Source organism: Equus przewalskii, chromosome 15, assembly GCF_037783145.1.
Source record: "Equus przewalskii isolate Varuska chromosome 15, EquPr2, whole genome shotgun sequence".
Taxonomy (NCBI): domain Eukaryota; kingdom Metazoa; phylum Chordata; class Mammalia; order Perissodactyla; family Equidae; genus Equus; species Equus przewalskii.
In genome coordinates this window covers 47,488,857-47,508,612 of record NC_091845.1, presented here as the reverse complement: position 1 = coordinate 47,508,612, position 19,756 = coordinate 47,488,857, and the positions used below count along the sequence as shown (strand labels likewise).

Genomic DNA, 19,756 nt, shown 5'->3' with positions numbered 1-19,756 from the left:
ACTGGTGACAGTCATAATTCAAAACGATAACCATTCGTACTAGAGGTCAAACGCCCACGGCTCTTTACAGTCTGTTATAATGCAGTCATTTTCGAAATCTTCCTGATGTCAAAAGTACACCGATTTAGTTAAAGTTGATTCCATTACAAGTGATACTTTTATTGGTTCCTCACGTAGATGAAATTCAGTGTGCACCACTCTGTTATTCACCTGAAAGATAAAAGCACAAACTGTTGAAAAAGCGTGAAAAGATAATGTGAGGCCCTGAGCGACAGCCTTCCAGTAAACCCCACAGAACGAGATGGCAGAGTTACACGACGGCATCGGGAAAACCACGCCAACACCGTCCACGTCCCACCAAGTGCTTGGAACGCAGTGCCATGGGATGGAGACACTGGACTCAGGAGTCCACAGACCTGGGTTCAGGTTCAACTTGACCCTGGGTAATATCAGGCAAGATATTAACCTCTCCTGAGCCTTGGTAACTCCTGGTAAAATGAAGGGGATGGATGTTATGTCAAAGTATCCAACAGCTGTACAATTCCAGGGTTGGTTGTAAGTTCATCACTATGTTGTAAGTGCCTTTAACGCAAAGGCCACACCATGCTCATTTTTGGGCTTTCTTGCCAGCATCTACTCAGCTGGCACTTTAAAAATGAAGTGAACCAGGGGCTGGCCCAGTGGTGTAGTGGTTAAGTTTGCATGCTGCTCTTCGGTGGCCTGGGGTTCATGGGTTTGGATCCCAGGCTCGGACCTACACATGGCTGATCAGGCCATGCTGTGGTGGCATCCCACATACAAAACAGAGGACGACTAGCACAGATGTTAGCTCAAGGTCAATCTTCCTCAGGCAAAAAGAGGAAGATGAGCAACAGATATTAGCTCAGGGCCAATCTTCCTCACCAAAAAGGAAAAAAAGAAAGAAAAAGAAAGATGTTCAATAAAGACTTACTGAACATTGGTAAGCAAACCAATTTTTCAGTTAGCGTTAACTAAAATGGATTTCTATTTACAGTTGGTTAAATCTTTGCTATTATGTATTCCTGAGAGGCTAACAAGAAACTATTTTCTTAAAAAGAGAAATTGAGCAATATATTTGGGAATGTGGTTGGGACAACTGTCAAAACAGTCTGTAGTCCCTCAACCTTTCCCCCACGAGCTTATCTCAATTGAGTTTTGAAAGGTGTTAAGCATCATATGTAAAGTCTTAACATTAAATGTTTTTTTGAAAGAAATAACAATAGTTACCATACCTGGGGGAGGTGAGGAGTAATTAATATATAACTGTGGTTAAGGACAAACTCTAGAAGCCCTCTGCCTGGGCTAGAATGCCAACTCTGTCACTAACTAGCTCTCCATGTGTAAGAGTGGATGCGAATCCCAGGACCTCCCTGAGGTTGTCGGAAGGCTTACATGGATAAACGGATAAATATCTTTGAAGCGCAGACAACAGAACTGGCACAGAGTGAGCAACGCAGTAAATGTTAGTATGGATGGTACTGTGCTCATGTACCACCTTTTCTAAATTTAGCCCTCTTTGGGTATAAAACTCCCAGATTAAGAAGAAGATTACTCTTCAATCCTGATATGACAGACGACTGTAATTGGGCCATCCACCAAACTACTGTTTATGTATAAATCTGCTGCAATTCTTGGCTACTCATTCATTCCGTGAACATCTACTATGGGCTACGAGCTGGGAGGACAAACAGAGCTAGTGTTAGTCCTTAAAGAAGGCCTCTGTGGTCCCCTCTCCCGGGGGACCTGAGTCAGGCTGAAGCCGACTTCAAGGGCAGGACCGCAGGGCAGGACCACAGGGCAGGCGGGAAATTCCAAGCTCACCTAATATCCCACTCACTCGTATTACCAATGATTAGAAAGTGTCCCTATCAGTTCTCCTCAGCATCTGGCTCAGCCAGGTCTTCTCAACAGTGCTGCCTCGAAACTCACCACCAGCCCATTGTTTTCAAGCAACTTTCCAGTATGTCTCATGTTTTCACGGCTAAAAGTCAATCTTCTCAGGAAAACGTTCTCATCAATGCATTAGCTTCAGAGTGAATGGAGCACATGTTCACTAGGAATTTACTTACTCTGGTGAAAAAGTCAGCAATGTGCCACCTGTTTCCATGCTGTTTAAAGACTTCAGCCATTGCTTCGATCATCACGGAGCCAGTGCGGGGATGCCGTAAAGCGACATGGTCTGCAAAGGAAAGAGAGAAACATTTTGTCCATTTTCCTCTTCTACTGGCAGCTAACTTGCTCTGTGACTCATAGTTAAAGCCGAGAAAATGGCTCTGAAGTGCGAATACAGAAACACTCTCCAGTTATCAGGATTGTGTCTTGGGCCACAACAGAAACAGGCACAAACAAAGGAAGCACCTGAGCCTCCCAGGGACCTCGTGTGACCAATACACGTAACTTCTCAAGGGCATTCTTTCTTTCTTTCTTTTCTTTTTTTTGTGAGGAAGAGTGGCCCTGAGCTAACATCTGTTGCCAATCTCCCTCTCTTTTATTTAGGATGCCACCACAACATGGTTTGATGAGCAGTGCTAGGTCTGTGCCCCAGATCCGACCCTGCAAACCCTGGGCCGCCAAAGCAGAGCACATGAATTTCACTACTATGCAACCAGGCCAGCCCCTCGAGGGCATTCTTTTTATATGCATTTTTTTAAATAAAAGTTTTCAAATATACACAGAAGTAGAAATTAAAGTTTAACAAACCTCCATGTACTTATATCTAGGATTCAATAGTTATCATCATTTTGCCATATTTGCTTCATTTATCCCTTTTTTTTTCTTGCTGACTTTTGCTATATAGCATTTTAAACTTTTGCTGTAGCATTTAAACATTTAAATAACCCCTACATACACCCATAGGGAATTTATTTGGGGGTTCCCAAAAGTTTAACTACTGAAATTATTTTTATTATTAGTTAGGTTAAAAAACAGGAAACATGTCTATCTAGTGTGGAAATTCAATGGGGAATGTCAAAATTGCACCCTCACATAGGGAATCTGGATTGAAACAGAAAAAATACGGGACGTCTTTGCAACCACAGGGTAGAGAAAGGTTTCTTAGAACACAAAAAGCATAAATCATAAAAGAAAAAAATTGATAAATTGGACTTAATCAAAATTAAAACCTTTTGCTTTTTGAAAGACATTATTTGAGAAAATCAAAAGCAAGCCACAGATTGGGAGGAAATATTTGTAACACATACCAGAGAAAGAACTTGTAACCAGAATTTATAAAGAACTCTTACAACTTAAGAAAACAAACACCCCAACACAAAGTTGGGCAAGGAAGATACATGAATAACCAATAGTCACATGAAGAGAAAACCAGCATTATTAGCCTTCCAGGAAATGCAAATTAAAACCACAAGGTGCTACTATTGTATCCACATTAGATTGTCTAAAATTTCAAAACAGAATACGATACCAAGCGCTAATGAGAATGTGGAGCAACTGGAATTCTCCCACACTGCCAGTGGGAATGCAAAATGATACAACCACCTTGGAAAAGAATTTGGCAGTTTCTTTAAAAGTTAAACAGGGGCTGGCCCAGTGGTGTAGTGGTTAGGTTCACACGGGCTGCTTCAGTGGCCTGGGGTTCTCAGGTTTGGATCCCTGGCTCAGACCTACACATCGTTCATCAAGCCATGCTGTGGTGGCATCCCACATACAAAATAGAAGATTGGCACAGATGTTAGCTCAGGGACAATCTTCCTCACATAAAAAGAGGAAGACTGGCAACAGATGTCAGCTCAGGGACAATATTCCTCACCAAAAAAAAAAAAAGTTAAACATTACCTACTTTATGAACCGTCATTCCATTTCTTAGTATTTACCCAAGGAAAACAAAAACACGCCCAAGCAACTTGCACACAAATGTTCACAGCAGCTTTATTTGTAATCATCAAAAACTAGAAACAATCCAAATGTTCAAGTGAATGGATCAAAAAAACAAATTGTTATATCCACACAATTAAATATTACTCAGAAATTAAAGGGAATGAGACGACAGCATGCGTGAATCACAAAACCGTTGTGCTGCATGGAAGAAAACATCATACGTACTGTGTAATTCTAGTTCTATAAAATTCCAGACAAGGTAATCAACCTGTGGTAACAGAGAGCGGATCCGTGGTGACCTAGCAATTGCACGGAGCCAGGCAGGGATTATGACATGAGGAAACTGGGGGTGCATGTATATTTGCTCATCTTGGTCATGGCTATATGTCTATGAGTATATACTCATACCTGTTTTAATTGTATACGTGAAATACGTACAATTTATACTTCAATATACCTCAGTCAAGTCTTAAAAGAATCCAGAGAAGGATATCTGTTTCGCGTGGGAACCATATGGGAATTTCAGTATTGGCCCTCTTAGAGTAAATCTGAGTTAGAAAACACCACAGCTCACTAGTCCATCTAGTCAGTGTTCTTCAAACTGCAAGTTGTGGCCCAATAATCAGTCAAGACATCAATTTAGTAGATTGAAACCAACATTTTTTTATAATGGGATAGCATGGGATATAACAGAAAATATTAAAGTATCTCAAACATAGTAAAAGCAAGTACTATTTTTAAAAACTAGTATTTGCTACATATATATTTATACTTCTATGTAAGTGTATATAACATTATAATGAGCTACATATTTTATCAATTCTACATTTTTTCTTTTCACTTTAGCATCTCTACAACCTGGATATGCTGTATAATCTCTGCTGTATCACAGATTAATTAGTAGCTTCCTTTTTTTTTTTTTTTTGAGGAAGATCAGCCCTGAGTTGCTGCCAACTCGCCTCTTTTTGCCAAGGAAGGCTGGCCCTGAGTCAACAGTGTGCCCATCTTCCTCTACTTTATATGTGGGACGCCTGCCACAGCATGGCTTGCCAAGTGGTGCCATGTCTGCACCCAGGATCTGAACCAGCGAACGCTGGCTGCCGAAGCGGAACGTGCGCACTTAACCACTGTGCCACGAGGTCGGTCCCTAATTAGTAGCTTCTTGATGACACAAAATAATGTTATGTCTTACAATCAAGGGGATTAGATTTTGATGAAATACAATAGCAATTTCTTACTCTGTGGGCTATGGTAAATGACATTGAAAGCCTCCGCCCTAATGAGTTGCAGCCTCTGAGAATTCTCATGTGCCAGTGAACAAAACAAAAAATCAAGAGTAGCTACCAAGGATCTTCTCAAACAAAATATCATACATTTTTCATTACTTTGAAAATTATCAGCAATGGTAAGTCTGTGGCCATGGGTTCAATCATCAGGACAGATTCTAAACCACAAAAAAAAGAGTCAGATGAGTGAAAGTGGAGAACTTTAGACTCTGGCTGAAAGCCAGTGAGTGTCCTTCTTTTCTCCAGAGATCTACCAAACAAGGTCAAAAGATCACCAGGACTGGGATCCCCCAACTTGCATTGTAAAATGGGGTAGACAACTCTGGCCATGGAACATGAGCAACACCCACTCACAAGACTCAGCACAAATAGCCAAGAAACTGATGAAAACATGTTGCCATTTCTCTTGTATGCAGGAGACACGGCTCTGTCACAGACCAGGAGTGACAAGTCTGGGACCTGCAGGGGTCACGTAGCTGGTATAAATGTCTCTGGTGCACAGATGCCAGAAACTGAGTTTTTATGTGAAGTCTCCCAATTTTTAAAAGCAGATAACTCCATTTTAAAATGTTTAAAATTCATTTTTTGAATAGATAATACATTTAACTGGTTCAAAATTCAAATTACAAAAGAAATCTAGTGAATCTTTCTTCCCCTCTTTGATCTCCCATGCCCAAGAAAGTTAACCGTATCAGTTTCCTGTGCATCCTTCCAGATCTGTTCCATGTATGAAGAAGTTTATACATGTTCGAGTGTGTAACCACTCTCCTCCCAACCCCAGCAGCGTATTATACATGCTCATTGATCTGACTTTTTTTCACCAAAAGCCCACCTTGAAGGTTGTTCATCTTCAGAAGGAACTTTTTCCTCCATTACATAGTATTCTACTCGATGATTTACCATAATTTATTTAACTAGTCCCCTATGGATGGACATTTAAATTGTTCCTAATACTTTGCTATAAAAAAGTGTCAGTGAATAACATTGAGCACATGTCATTCAGACATCTACTAGATACCTGGAAGATGAATTCCTAGACAGGAAAGTACGTGTGCATTTGTAATTGTGCTAGATGATGCCAAAATGGTCCTCCAAAGAAGTGATACCAATGCACAGTCCCACCAGTAATTAATAAGTAAATTTCCTATCTCTTCACCAAAAGGACACATTCAAACTTTCTGATCTCTGCCAATTCTGATAGATGAAAAATGGTACTTCAATCTTGTTTAACTTTCTTCTTATAAGTAAAGAAAGTTGAGCATCTTCTCCACGGTAAGTCCCTGGGAATTGAGTTAGCTGCCTATATGCATTGATCTATTGGGGTATTGGTCTTCTGCTGATTGATTCACATATTAACTAATATCTGACGCCCTGTGTGCTCCTTCCAGATCCCATTCCCTCCCTCCCCATACAGAAACCACTAATCTTAATTTTGTATTTACCATTCACCTTTTTTTAAAAAAAAGTCATAGTTTTACCACATATATATGTATCCTTAAACACTGCAATGTAACTTTTGTTTTAAATTTTTTAAAAAACACAAAGTCTACTGTGACTTTTCTCACTCAATGCTCTATTTCTAAGGCCAATCCTTTCTCTTGCATGTAGCTGTATTTCTACTCCTTTGAGTTGCACAATTTTGTCCATATCCCAGACTATTCTTGTCAAGGTTCACAGTGACCTCCACTTTTCTAAATCCAAAGGCGAATCTCTGTCCACATCCTACTTGACCTGTGAGCAGCGTCTGATGTAGTCAGTCACCTCCTCCTTAAAACACTTCCTTTACGTGGCTTCCACAGCAGCGGCCGCTCCTTCTTAGCATCCACTGCTGATTCTTCATCTTGGCATTCTATTCATATTGCAATAAGGCTGTGACCTCATCCAGGCCTACGGCTTTAAAAGAACATTATGAGCTGATGACAATTCACGTTTCTCTCTCTCCAATGCACACCAAAGGCTCCTGTGATCCTAGACTTAAATAATCAACTACCTCCTAGCATGTCCACTGCGATGGCTAATCACCATTTCGACTCTCTTATTTCCCCTCCCCCTCAAATCTACTCTTTCTGGAGTCTTCCCAATAGAGGAAAATGGTAACTTCTTTCTTCAATTTGAAAAATCAGCCTAACATGTTGCCTGAAGGATATACTGCCTAGGCTCAAAATCTCAGCTCCCTAACTGTCTGATCTGCATTCTCTCCTGAAAATTTCCCCTGTCTCCTGGCTCATCCCCATCAGCATCTGTGCAGCAATACTGCCCACCTTAAAAACAAAACTCTTTGATCCCTCATCGCCATCCAGACAATGTCCCCATTTCCCAACTCCCTTTACAGCAAATTCTCAGTGTTGCCTGCATTTTTGCTTCCAATCCCTTTTCGCCAATCCCTATATTTGCCATCTCTCAAAAATCTTTAAATATACAAAAAGAACACAGAATAATGTAAAGAACACCCCACCTGCCTATCCACCACCCAGATCTAACAAATCCTAACATTTTCGGATATTTGTTCGAACTCTTCCTTTCAGACGAGAAATAGTTGAAGCTGCTCTCCAAATTCCTCCTTGATTACTTTCTGTTCCCTCCTTCCCCTACACTCTCTGCCTCTACCAGAGGCAGTCCCTATCACAAAGCTTTTGGCTCTTCTTTTTGCCCATATTTTTATACTTTTACAAGCTATAGATACAGTGATAATATGTTATTTTGTGTTTTAAAATCTTTATATTCAAGTAATACTATTTGTATTATGTAATCTTCATGCACTGCTACATTTAAAACTTCTCCAGCGATTCTTTTCAATTGTTGCACAATATTCTACTGTATGAATATCCAGCTCCCAATGACTTCTTAGTTTTTCTCCACTTCAATTATCCCTATTTGTAACAATTTCAAAGAAGCACCCATGTTAGAGTGACCAACTCGTCCTCGATTCCCCCCTTTCCCGGTTGAGGCACTGAAAAATCCAGCATCCCAGAAAACCCTTCAGTCTGGGGAAAACTGGGACAGCTGGTCACTGTATTCCGACAATACAGGGGCAGACGACTCTTTAGGCAGAGGTGCCCAAACTTTCTCAGTTCACAGTACCCTTAGTGTCTCGGTAATTTTTTCACAGTGCTCCTAAATACTAAAAGAAATAACTAAGAGTTCCATTTATTAAAGTAGTTAGGTTTACATTTAGTATTTATATCCTAATAACTGATTGGCACTTGGGAAAAAAACCCACACAAATGGAAAGAAAACTATTTTTATTTTGTTCTTAAATAACCACCATTACTGATTAATGGGATGTGTGCACCTGTTGGGCGCTGCACGACTTATCAACCGAGGGTTCCACCATGGTACTCGCTTTTTATCTCAGCAAGCTTCCAAAACCTAGCTAACCAATGATATCACAGAAAAGAATGCTGCACCATCTAACTTTCCAAACCTTCAACTACCCGAGCTAGTGGTTCACAGAGTTAAGTATCGCTGTGTGTGTTCACGTGCCCACTGGTTTGGGCACCACAGCACTAGGGCACACACCCAGAAGCGAAATCGCTGGGTCAGGGAGTTAACAGATTTTTAACTTTACTAGATATCACACATTGCTCTCCAAAGAGGTGGTACTCACTCACTCTCATCAATGGTATATGGAGTGCCTGTTGCCCAGATCCCCACACGTATTTGGTACCGCCAGACCATGTATGTATGCATCAACTGATGAAGTGAAAATGGGTGACCCTAAAAGATTCATATATTCCGAGTTTCCTGCTTTGGATACTAGATAACTTTAAATACCCTTCCAGCTTTAAAATTTGATTCTTGATTAGAAATAAAATTTTAATGCTATTCTGGGCTGATAGGAATTCATAGAAATCTCCAAGGCACCACATCCCTCCAAATGAGGAAGTTGAAACCTGAACTGGGAGCAGAAAGCAAACAGGAAAAGCAGAGCTGCACGGTGCCTACAGGAAGATGTCTGTCCTGGCACGTCTAGCAAGGAAAAGCTTTGACGGCAAGCCTGGGAGGGAGGGAGAAGAACCCAGGACTTCTGCATTAACCCTGGACCCTGAAAGGGAGCTACAGGGATCCAGGTGGGTGATAGTCCTCTCTAAAGGAAGTATTCCCTATTTACACCCCCAGGAAGACCACCAATTTGGATTCCACAGGTGAGCTAAGAGTTGAAACACACAAAGAAACATCGCCATGAGTGACAGTCAACAGAAACAACCAAATGAGTGACTCCCAAAGACTTTCGATATTAGAAATAGTAGGTACAAAATATAAAATAACCAAGCATGAAATGTTTCAATAAAAGATAGAATCACAAGAAGGAACAAGCAAACATACTGTCAAACAATCAGCCAGATTTGGGTTTAAAATGAATTTACCACCTAAATCTTCCTTAAGTGAATTTCTAAAGGATATATGGAAATGACCCCAGAAAAATGGTCTAAGATTCAGAAAGGAATAGAGAACAAAGAAAATGTTAACTACATGGGTAAACATAAACAAACATGGACTGTATAAAATATTACAATAACATTCTAATTTGTGGAGTTTTAAAAAAGGGATAGGCATTACCTAGAATAGTGCTTGCCACCCTGGTACTTGCCAACATATCTGATAAAAACATGTTGGATTAATGTTTTAATTCAGAAGAAAATCAGGCGGAAGGTGAAGGAGTTTAAGAATACATAAATACTTTCATATAAATAAAGAATGTTAACCAAGACACAAAAAATAAAGGGTAGAAATAAATGTTAAACTAAAGCAGTGCCTAAGTGTGGAGGAAGGTGAGACAGTGTGTCTAAGGTTCCTCATGTCATCAGGGAGGAGGAATAAGCTTTTCTATTAACTTCAGACCATGTACACATGAATGAAATTTCACGGGCAACCATGAGAAGAAGAGATACAGAATGTACACCTTCCCAGTGAGCAGGGGAGAAAATGGAAGAATGACAAACTGAATTCACAATCAATGAAAAGCAAGAGCATAAAGGAGAGGGAAAAGGCAAAGAAAAATAGGACAAATAGCACAAAGTGGTAAAAATGAAAATATATCAATAGTCACAATAAAGATAAATTGTCCCAACTCACCAGTAAAAAGAAAGATAATGTCAAGCTGGGTTAAAAAACACAATCCAGCTATATTCTTTTTTTTTTTTTTTAAAGATTGGCACCTGCGCTAACATCTGTTGCCAATCTTTTTTTTCTTCTTCTCTCCCCAAAGCCCCCGGTACATAGTTGCATATTTTAGTTGTGGGTCCCTCTAGCTGTGGCCTGTGGGACGCCACCTCAGCATGGCCTGATGAGTGGTGTCATGTCCGCACCCAGGATCCGAACTGGCGAAACCCTGGGCCGCCAAAGCAGAGTGTGCAAACTTAACCACTCAGCCACGGGGCCGGCCCCACTATATTCTGTTTAAAAGAGACCACCTAAAACATAGGGCCCAGAAAGGTAAAAAGAAAAAGGTCTAAAGAATAGATACCAGGCAAATATGGGCCAAAAGAATACTAGAGTATCTATATTAAAATCAGACAAAACAAACTAACACAAAAAAACCACTATTTGGGATAGTAAGTCCACAAACAACAGTTAAAATATTTATTTCACCACAAGTGTAACAGTTCTAAAATCATATGCCCTCTACTACAGTTGCCTCAAAATATATAAAGAAAATAAAAATACACATTAGAACTACAGAAGAAACTGACAAACCCACCATGATAACGTGACACAGTAACACTATCGCAATTGTTGGCAGGTCAAACAGACAAATTTAATACAGACATAAAACATCTGAACAACACAGTTAAGCTTAATTCATAGAAGATTCTATAGAACCCAGCACTCGAGAAGTGGAGAGCACATAGTCTTAAACTCGTACAGAATATGATAGTCGTAGCCATTAAAAATTTACTGTAGGCCAAGACATAAACCAAGTTTCAACTGATTTCAAATTGGTATCACAGTTGATATTCTTTCTCAGTTCACAGCACAAATAGACATCAATAACAAAAGCAGAAATTTTTAAATCCCAACACCAGAAATTTAGAGACATTTGTCAATAACTAATGCATAAAATAATGGAAATTTACGAATTCTTAGAACTGAAGATAAGGTTGTACACATTAAAATGTAAGGGTTACAGCGAAAGCAATACTTAGAGGGGAACGAGAGCTTTAAAAATGCTTATTTTTTAAAAAGGTAGAAAATAAGGAGCCAAGTACCGCACTGAAATAGTCAGGAAACGCAGAGTAGAATAAACCCTCCAAAATGAAGAAAAATTGAAATAAGAGCCAAAATCAATGAAATAAAAAACATACATATACTAGAGAGAATTAACAAAAGTAAAAATGGGTTCTTAATTAAATACACCACAGGAAAGATTGATCAAGAATAAAAGGGAAGCCACAAACTCTAGAGATAAAGAAGAGAACATAACTGTAGATAGGTTAAGGAGTATTTCAGGTGATTAAAGATAAAATGAACTCTATGCCAAGAAATCTGAAAATAAATTTTTATTTTTTTCCCATGGAGAAGCCAGTTTTCCTAGCACTATTTATAGAATGGCCCATTCTTTCACCATTGATTTGTAATGGCTTCTTAAGTCACATATCTGGTTTCCCTACATATTTGGTTCTCTACCTCTAGGTTCAACCCCAATGGTCTATTTGTTCTACGTGGGCTGACACAGAGCTTTTGTTATTTCTTTACCCTAGCTCTATATGCTTACAAGACAAATTCTCTCAAATATCTCTATGCTCCTCAAATCTCTACACAATGATCACCTTCTCAGTGGGGACATCTCTTTATCTGTTTTTAACAACTCCCTCCTGGGTGATTTTTCTCCCATATCGCCATCTAACACATTGTTTCATTTTTGGTAAACTTTTCATTGAAGAGAAACCATCAGAGGGAAAAGGATGCAAAGCATAAGGGCATATAATAGCTCAGTAAATTTTCATAAAATGAACACACTCACATAACTGGCACCCTCATCAATAAACAAGATGGTACCAGCAGGCATATTGCCCACTTTGGTCATCACCACTCCAAACATGCTCGAGGCAAGCAGTATCCTGACTTCTAAGATCACAGATTAGTTTTGTTTGCTTTTGAACTTTATACAAATGGAATGACAAAGTAACACAATATTGATTTTCTTCGTGTTTACTGTCGTCTCCCCAACAAGAATACAAGCTCGTGGAGACAGATTTTTAGCTCTTCTGTTCAACTACTGAATCTTAGCTCTCAAACATAGAGTCCAGCACAAACTCGAGAAAATTCATTCATTCAACAAAACTCAGCACAAGGCTCCTTGTCCTGATCCTTACCTGTTCCATAATAATTTTATTATTAGTTTGTCAAATTCCATGAAAAAACACTTTGGAATTGAATTTATAAATTAACTTGGAAAAAACCTGTCTATTTCTATGGTATTAAAATTTCTATCCATGAACATGGATATTTCTATCATTTATTCAAGTCTTCCTTTATGTCTTTTAGGAATGTTTTTGTAATTTTCTCTAATAAAATTCTTACTCATCTTTTTTTAGTCATTTCTAGACATCATTCACTAAAGCAAGAAAAATAACATGGTATCTTTTTATTTTCTATTATACGTTTTAAGTGATTATTGCTACTATATTCAACACTAATAATTTAAATAATATTTATCCTTCTATCTCTTTTTTTACCCTTACGTATTAAAGCTATACTACCATGCCATGTTAAATAGTAGGGGCTGATAGTGAGCAAGCTTGTCTTACACCTAACTTTTAAACATTTTTACAGTTTTATTAAAATATAATTTATAATCGAATACCTATTTCTTAGCATACTTTAAGTAGACAATTTAATAAGTTTTCACATATGTATACTTCCATGAAACCATCACCATAATCAAGATTATGACATACAATTGATTTCTTTATCGTTTTTCCTCATGCCCCTTTGTAACTCTTCCTTTGACTCACCCCCAAGCACCATTGATTTGCCTTCTGTTACTATAGATTAGTTTGCATTTTGAGAATTTCCTTTGTGCAGTCGTACAGTATGTACTTTGTTTTGTCTGGTTTCTTTCAGTCAGCATAATTATTCTGAGCTTCATCTACGTTGTATTATGTATCAGGAGCTGACTTCTATTGTCATATTCCATGTAATGACAGATCACGATCTGTTTTTATTCATTCACCTGTTGATGGTCATTTGGGTTGTTTCCAGTCTTGACTATTGCAGATAAAGCTGCTGTGAACATTCGTGTGCAAGTCTCTATGAGGCCACATGCTTTCATCACTCTTGGGTAAATAACCAAGGAGTGGAATGTTATATCTAACTTCAATAGGGACATTTTTAATGTCTCACCATTAAGTATATTTCATTTTACATCATGGCCGACTTCCTTTGCTTCCATTTCTTCACTAACATTTCATCTTGAATGTATATACATATATGTAAACTATCATAATCTTTTTTAAATAAAGTCAAGATAAAAACAGCTGAATAAACATCCTTGTAACTCACTTCTACTTTTCTACATTTTTCTGTTTCCCTTCACACCAGTGAATCAAGTCCACCTTTTCAGTACACAAGATTCTTTTTACTTTAACTTATTAGTAGTAATAATATTAGTAATAATAATGATAATAATGTTATTAGCATATTAGCAATAAGAGTAGCTAATTTCTTTTTTTGGTTTTATTACGCCAGTTATTAAGATAAGCACAACATCTGCATTACATAGTTTAATTTACATAACATCCCAATGACACGAGTGAGTTTTATCATTCTTGTTTTACATGACTAAACTCACACATCTGAGAGGTTAAGAAATACGGAAGGTCTCAAGATAGCAAGCCGCAGATCTTTTGGTCCAGGATCTTTTTCACATGAGAGTCAGAGATCTATTACGACTGCTACTTTGCTAAGAGGTTGGTGCCTTCCTGGAAACAGATGAGAGTAAGATGCCAACCTACCATCTCTGAAAGTGAAACATTTTTTGAAGGGAGATGGATGGGTTAATAAACATTTCCTTAAATACTCTAATTCGTAAAGCACAGGTAATTTTTTTTTAAAGATTTAGAAAACCATCAGGAATAACCTAACCCCTCTGGGAGAATCTGTGCCCTCACTGTCCTACCTGCTGGGTGGGAGGACAGATGATGAAATAATCACTGAATGTAGGCAGCCTCCTCTTCTCTGATATGTCGTCAGAGTCCATTGTGTTCATCATCCGTTTCGACACCACCATCCTCTTTTCTCTGATTTTTTGAGGAATGAAAATACAAATTACAATAGTACACCACTGACACCAGTAAAACTCTTAGGGAAAGTCACAACAAGCTTGTATCTCAATGAGAGAGAGAAATAGCCACAAAAAGCTTTATAAGTCAGACGTTAGTCCCACAAGGCACTGGGAATGACATGATGGCTGGATGTCCCTGGAAACTACAACATCCTCTCTCAGAATTTGAGGTTCCCTGACCCACCTCACGAAGTTAGTGACTTGGACCCTTCCTCAGCCTAAGTTAACTATTCTATCTCACCTATGTTTTCTTCCATCCCTTCCTCCCAGCTTACTTCTCCCTAGTATACTACACAACTAAAGTTGTCCCCCCAAATTAAAATAAGTAATTTTTTTTAATTTGCTTTTCTTTCCTCAATCATCAATATCAGAATTTCCTAGAAACAGGACTATTACAAAGAAGTCTCCACCTACCTCCTCTGCAGGCCTGGATTATAAAGATTTTTGGTTTCTCTTGAATATTTTTATTGTTAAACATTTCAAAAATGTCTTCCAGGCTGACTCTTTCATCATCTTTCATTTTAATAAAGCCATTTTCTCCATGGGACATCAGAGTAGCAAGACAGCAGCCAATTTCATCTTTAATTTCATTTAGTCCATCACGAAATGATGTTATTTTTCCAAGTAACTCCTGTAAAATAGGATAACATATGAAAACAGAACTGAGGTAGGGAAAACCCAGAAATGCTAGAGATGGCCCCTTTACAAGGTGATCCGATGAGATGACAAATACGGAAATACCTAACATCCTCTAACAGAGGAAGTATGAGGTAAAAAAACACTAGTTTCTAACTTTCACTTCTCTTTTGCTTGCTCTCAGAATTCATGATTTCTTCTTGTGCCACTGGTTCTTGTTTGACAAAATTATGGGGATCTCTGATCCTCACTCACAAATACAAGAGAATTATAGCTCCCCAAATGGTTAATGTATTTAAATTTTGTATTAACTTATTTTATATACAAAAATTATTATTTTATAAGTAAGTAGAAATGAAAAGGAATGGAGGAGTGACGGTTAACACAGAACTGCCAGAATCTATCAGGAGATGTCATCAGAACCAGCCACTAAAAAGAGGAGCAAGGCATGATGGCTGTCATCACTGCTCCTACAGCTGTAACAAAGATCCTAACCATTTCAATAAGTAAAAATTAAACCAAAGTTCAAATACTGGAAACAAAGAGCCAAAGCTCATTATTTACAGATAACACAACTATCTAGAAATATAAAATAATCAACTAAAAACCACAGTACTATATATTAGTACACCAGATACAATGATCTAGAGCTCCCAATAACCCAGCAATAATCATTCAAATTACATAATGGAAAAAGAAATCTTAGTACATGGTCACACCAAAGTTAAACCAATCCCTAGAAATAAACCTAAGAAGAAATGCACATTACCTAGAGGAAGAAAACGATAAAAAAAACTTTAGTGAAGAGGCAACGTAAACAAACCATGACATACTGATGCTTCTGACTGACTCAATGCTATTAATTTGTCAATTCACCTCCTATTAATCTCAATTCAATGTCATGTCAATCAAAATCCCAAAAGATTTCTGTGGAGCTTAACTAGATTATTCTCAAGGTCATAGGAACAGATAATGCTCAAGAACAACCAAGAAATTCAGAAGCAAAAAACAAAAAGAACTCAATGAGGAGGAATAATATCATTAGACATCAAAATGTACTACAAAATCATGATGAATACAACAGTGATATACGGGCCTAAGTACAAACAAATAGATGAATGGAATATTTTAGAAGCCAGAAATTGATCCAAGTATATACAAGAATTTCATTCATGATAAAGGTGAAATTTCATATACGGGGAGGAAGGATGCATCACTCAATAAATGTTGAGGTGACTGACTGTCCATTTGGAAAGAAAGTCAGACCTCCTATCAACCACTGTTGCAAAAATAAAAATTACAGAGAGTAGAAAGTAAACCTTAAACTCAATATTACAGAAAAATAATTTAAAAATTTTAAAGTTTGGAAAGGCACTGGGTTCAATCAAGACACAAAAACCAAGAAGACTCTGTGGGCATTTGGTTTTTGTGTCTTGATTGAACCCCATGCCTTCCAAACTTTAAAATTTTTAAATTATTTTTCTGTAATATTGTTAGAGTTTAAGGTTTACTTTCTACTCTCTGTAATTTTTATTTTTGCAACAGTGTGAGATAGGAGGTCTGACTTTCTTTCCAAATGGACAGTCAGTCACCTCAACATTTATTGAGTGATGCATCCTTCCTCCCCGTATATGAAATTTCACCTTTATCATGAATGAAATTCTTGTATATACTTGGATCAATTTCTGGCTTCTAAAATATTCCATTCATCTATTTGTTTGTACTTAGGCCCGTATATCACTGTTGTATTCATCATGATTTTGTAGTACATTTTGATGTCTAATAGGACCTATTCCTCCTCATTGAGTTTGTTTTTGTTTTTTGCTTCTGAATTTCTTGGTTGTTCTTGAGCATTATCTGTTCCCTATGACCTTGAGAATAATCTAGTTAAGCTCCACAGAAATCTTTTGGGATTTTGATTGACATGACATTGAATTGAGATTAATAGGAGGTGAATTGACAAATTAATAGCATTGAGTCATCTCAGTCAGAAGCATCAGTATGTCATGGTTTGTTTACGTTGCCTCTTCACTAAAGTTTTTTTTATCGTTTTCTTCCTCTAGGTAATGTGCATTTCTTCTTAGGTTTATTTCTAGGGATTGGTTTAACTTTGGTGTGACCATGTATGAGATTTCTTTTTCCATTATGTAATTTGAATGATTATTGCTGGGTTATTGGGAGCTCTAGATCATTGTATCTGGTCAAGTTGCTGATCTGTAGTTCTGTGGTTTTTAGTTGATTATTTTATATTTCTAGATAGTTGTGTTATCTGTAAATAATGAGCTTTGGCTCTTTGTTTCCAGTATTTGAACTTCGTTTAATTTTTACTTATTGAAATGGTTAGGATCTTTGTTACAGCTGTATAGGAGCAGTGATAGCAGCCATCATGCCTTGCTCCTCTTTTTAGTGGGCTAGGTTCTGATGACATCTCCTGATAGATTCTGGCAGGTATATATTATTCAGTAGACTCCTCCATTCCTTTTCATTTCTAGCTTACTTATAAAATAATAATTTTTGTATATAAAATAAGTTAATACAAAATTTAAATACATTAACCATTTGGGGAGCTATAATTCTCTTGTATTTGTGGTAGAGAATCAGAGATCCCATAATTTTGTCAAACAAGAACCAGTGGCACAAGAAGAAATCATGAATTCTGAGAGCAAGCAAAAGAGAAGTGAAAGTTAGAAACTAGTGTTTACCTCATACTTCCTCTGTTAGAGATGTAGGTATTTCCGTATTTGTCATCTCATCGGATCACCTTGTAAAGGGGCCATCTCTAGCATTTCTGGGTTTTCCTACCTCCAGTTCTGTTTTCATATGTTATCCTATTTTACAGGAGTTACTTGGAAAAATAACATCATTTCGTGATGGACTAAATGAAATTAAAGATGAAATTGGCTGCTGTCTTGTTACTCTGATGTCCCATGGAGAAAATGGCTTTATTAAAATGAAAGATGATGAAAGAGTCAGCCTGGAAGACATTTTTGAAATGTTTAACAATAAAAATTGTCCAGCACTTCAAGAGAAACCAAAAATCTTTATAATCCAGGCCTGCAGAGGAGGTAGGTGGAGACTTCTTTGTAATAGTCCTGTTTCTAGGAAATTCTCATATTGATGATTGAGGAAAGAAAAGCAAATTAAAAAAAATTACTTATTTTAAATTAGGGGGCCCTGAGCTGATGTAACTTTAGTTGTGTAGTATACTAGGGACTTTGAGCTGGGAGGAAGGGATGGAAGAAAAACATAGGTGAGATAGAATAGTTAACTTAGGCTGAGGAAGGGTCCAAGTCACTAACTTCGTGAGGTGGGTCAGGGAACCTCAAATTCTGAGAGAGATGTGTGCAGTTTCCAGGGACATCCCACCATCATGTGATTCCAGGTGCCTTGTGGGACTAACGTCTGACTTATAAAGCTTTTGTGGCTATTTCTCTCTCTCATTGAGATACAAGCTTGTTGTGACTTTTATTAAGGGTTACTGGTGTCAGTGGTGTACTATTGTAATTTGTATTTTCATTCCTCAAAAAATAGAGAAAAGAGATAGTGGTGTCGAAACGGATGATGAACCAATGGACTCTGACGACATATCAGAGAAGAGGAGGCTGCCTACATTCAGTGATTATTTCATCATCTATCCCACCCAGGCAGGTAGGACAGTGAGGGTAGATGACAGTGAGATACACATTCTTCCAGAGGGGTTAGGTTATTCCTGATGGTTTTCTAAATCTTTAAAAAAAATTACCTGTGCTTTACGAATTGACGTATTTAAGGAGAAATGTTTATTAACCCATCCATCTCCCTTCAAAAAATGTTTCACTTTCAGAGATGGTAGGTTGGCATCTTACTATTCATGTCTTCCAGGAAGGCACCAACCTCTTAGCAAAGTATCACATGGTAAATAAGATTGTTGACTCTCATGTGAAAAAGATCCTGGACCAAAAGATCTGCCACTTGCTATCTTTGAGACCTTCAGTATTTCTTAACCTCTAGATGTGTCAGTTTAGTCATGTAAAACAAGAATGATAAAACTCACTCGTGTCATTGGGATGTTATGTAAATTAAACTATGTAATGCAGATGTTGTGCTTATCTTAATAACTGGCGTAATAAAACCAAAAAAAGAAATTAGCTACTCTTATTGCTAATATGCTAATAACATTATTATCATTATTATTACTAATACTATTACTACTAATAAGTTAAAGTCCAAAAGAATCTTGTGTACTGAAAAGGTGGACTTGATTCACTGGTGTGAAGGGAAACAGAAAAATGTAGAGAAAGTAGAAGTAAGTGGTCAAGGATGTTTATTCAGCTGTTTTTATCTTGACTTTATTTAAAAAAGATTATGATAGTTTACATATATGTATATACAATTCAAGATGAAATGTTAGTGAAGAAATGGAAGCAAAGGAAAATAAGGGCAGTAATGTAAAATGAAATATACTTAATGGTGAGACATTAAAAATGTCCCTATTGAAGTTAGATATAACATTCCACTCCTTGGTTATTTACCCAAGAGTGATGAAAGCATGTGGCCTCATAGAGACTTGCACACGAATGTTCACAGCAGCTTTATCTGCAATAGTCAAGACTGGAAACAACCCAAATGACCATCAACAGGTGAATGAATAAAAACAGATCGTGATATATCGTACATGGAATATGACTCAGCAATAAAGAAGTGAGCTCCTGAT

General features: G+C 37.6%; 1 protein-coding gene and 1 pseudogene across 1 annotated transcript in view; one reads left to right on the top strand and one right to left on the bottom strand.

Annotated features, from left to right (window-relative positions):
* Positions 1-19,756, top strand: part of LOC103547110 (caspase-14-like) — a 98,977-nt gene that overhangs the window by 63,845 nt on the left and 15,376 nt on the right. The window lies entirely within an intron of this gene.
* The window catches only part of LOC139076065 (caspase-14-like), a 30,770-nt pseudogene continuing 11,020 nt past the window's right edge, over positions 7-19,756 (bottom strand).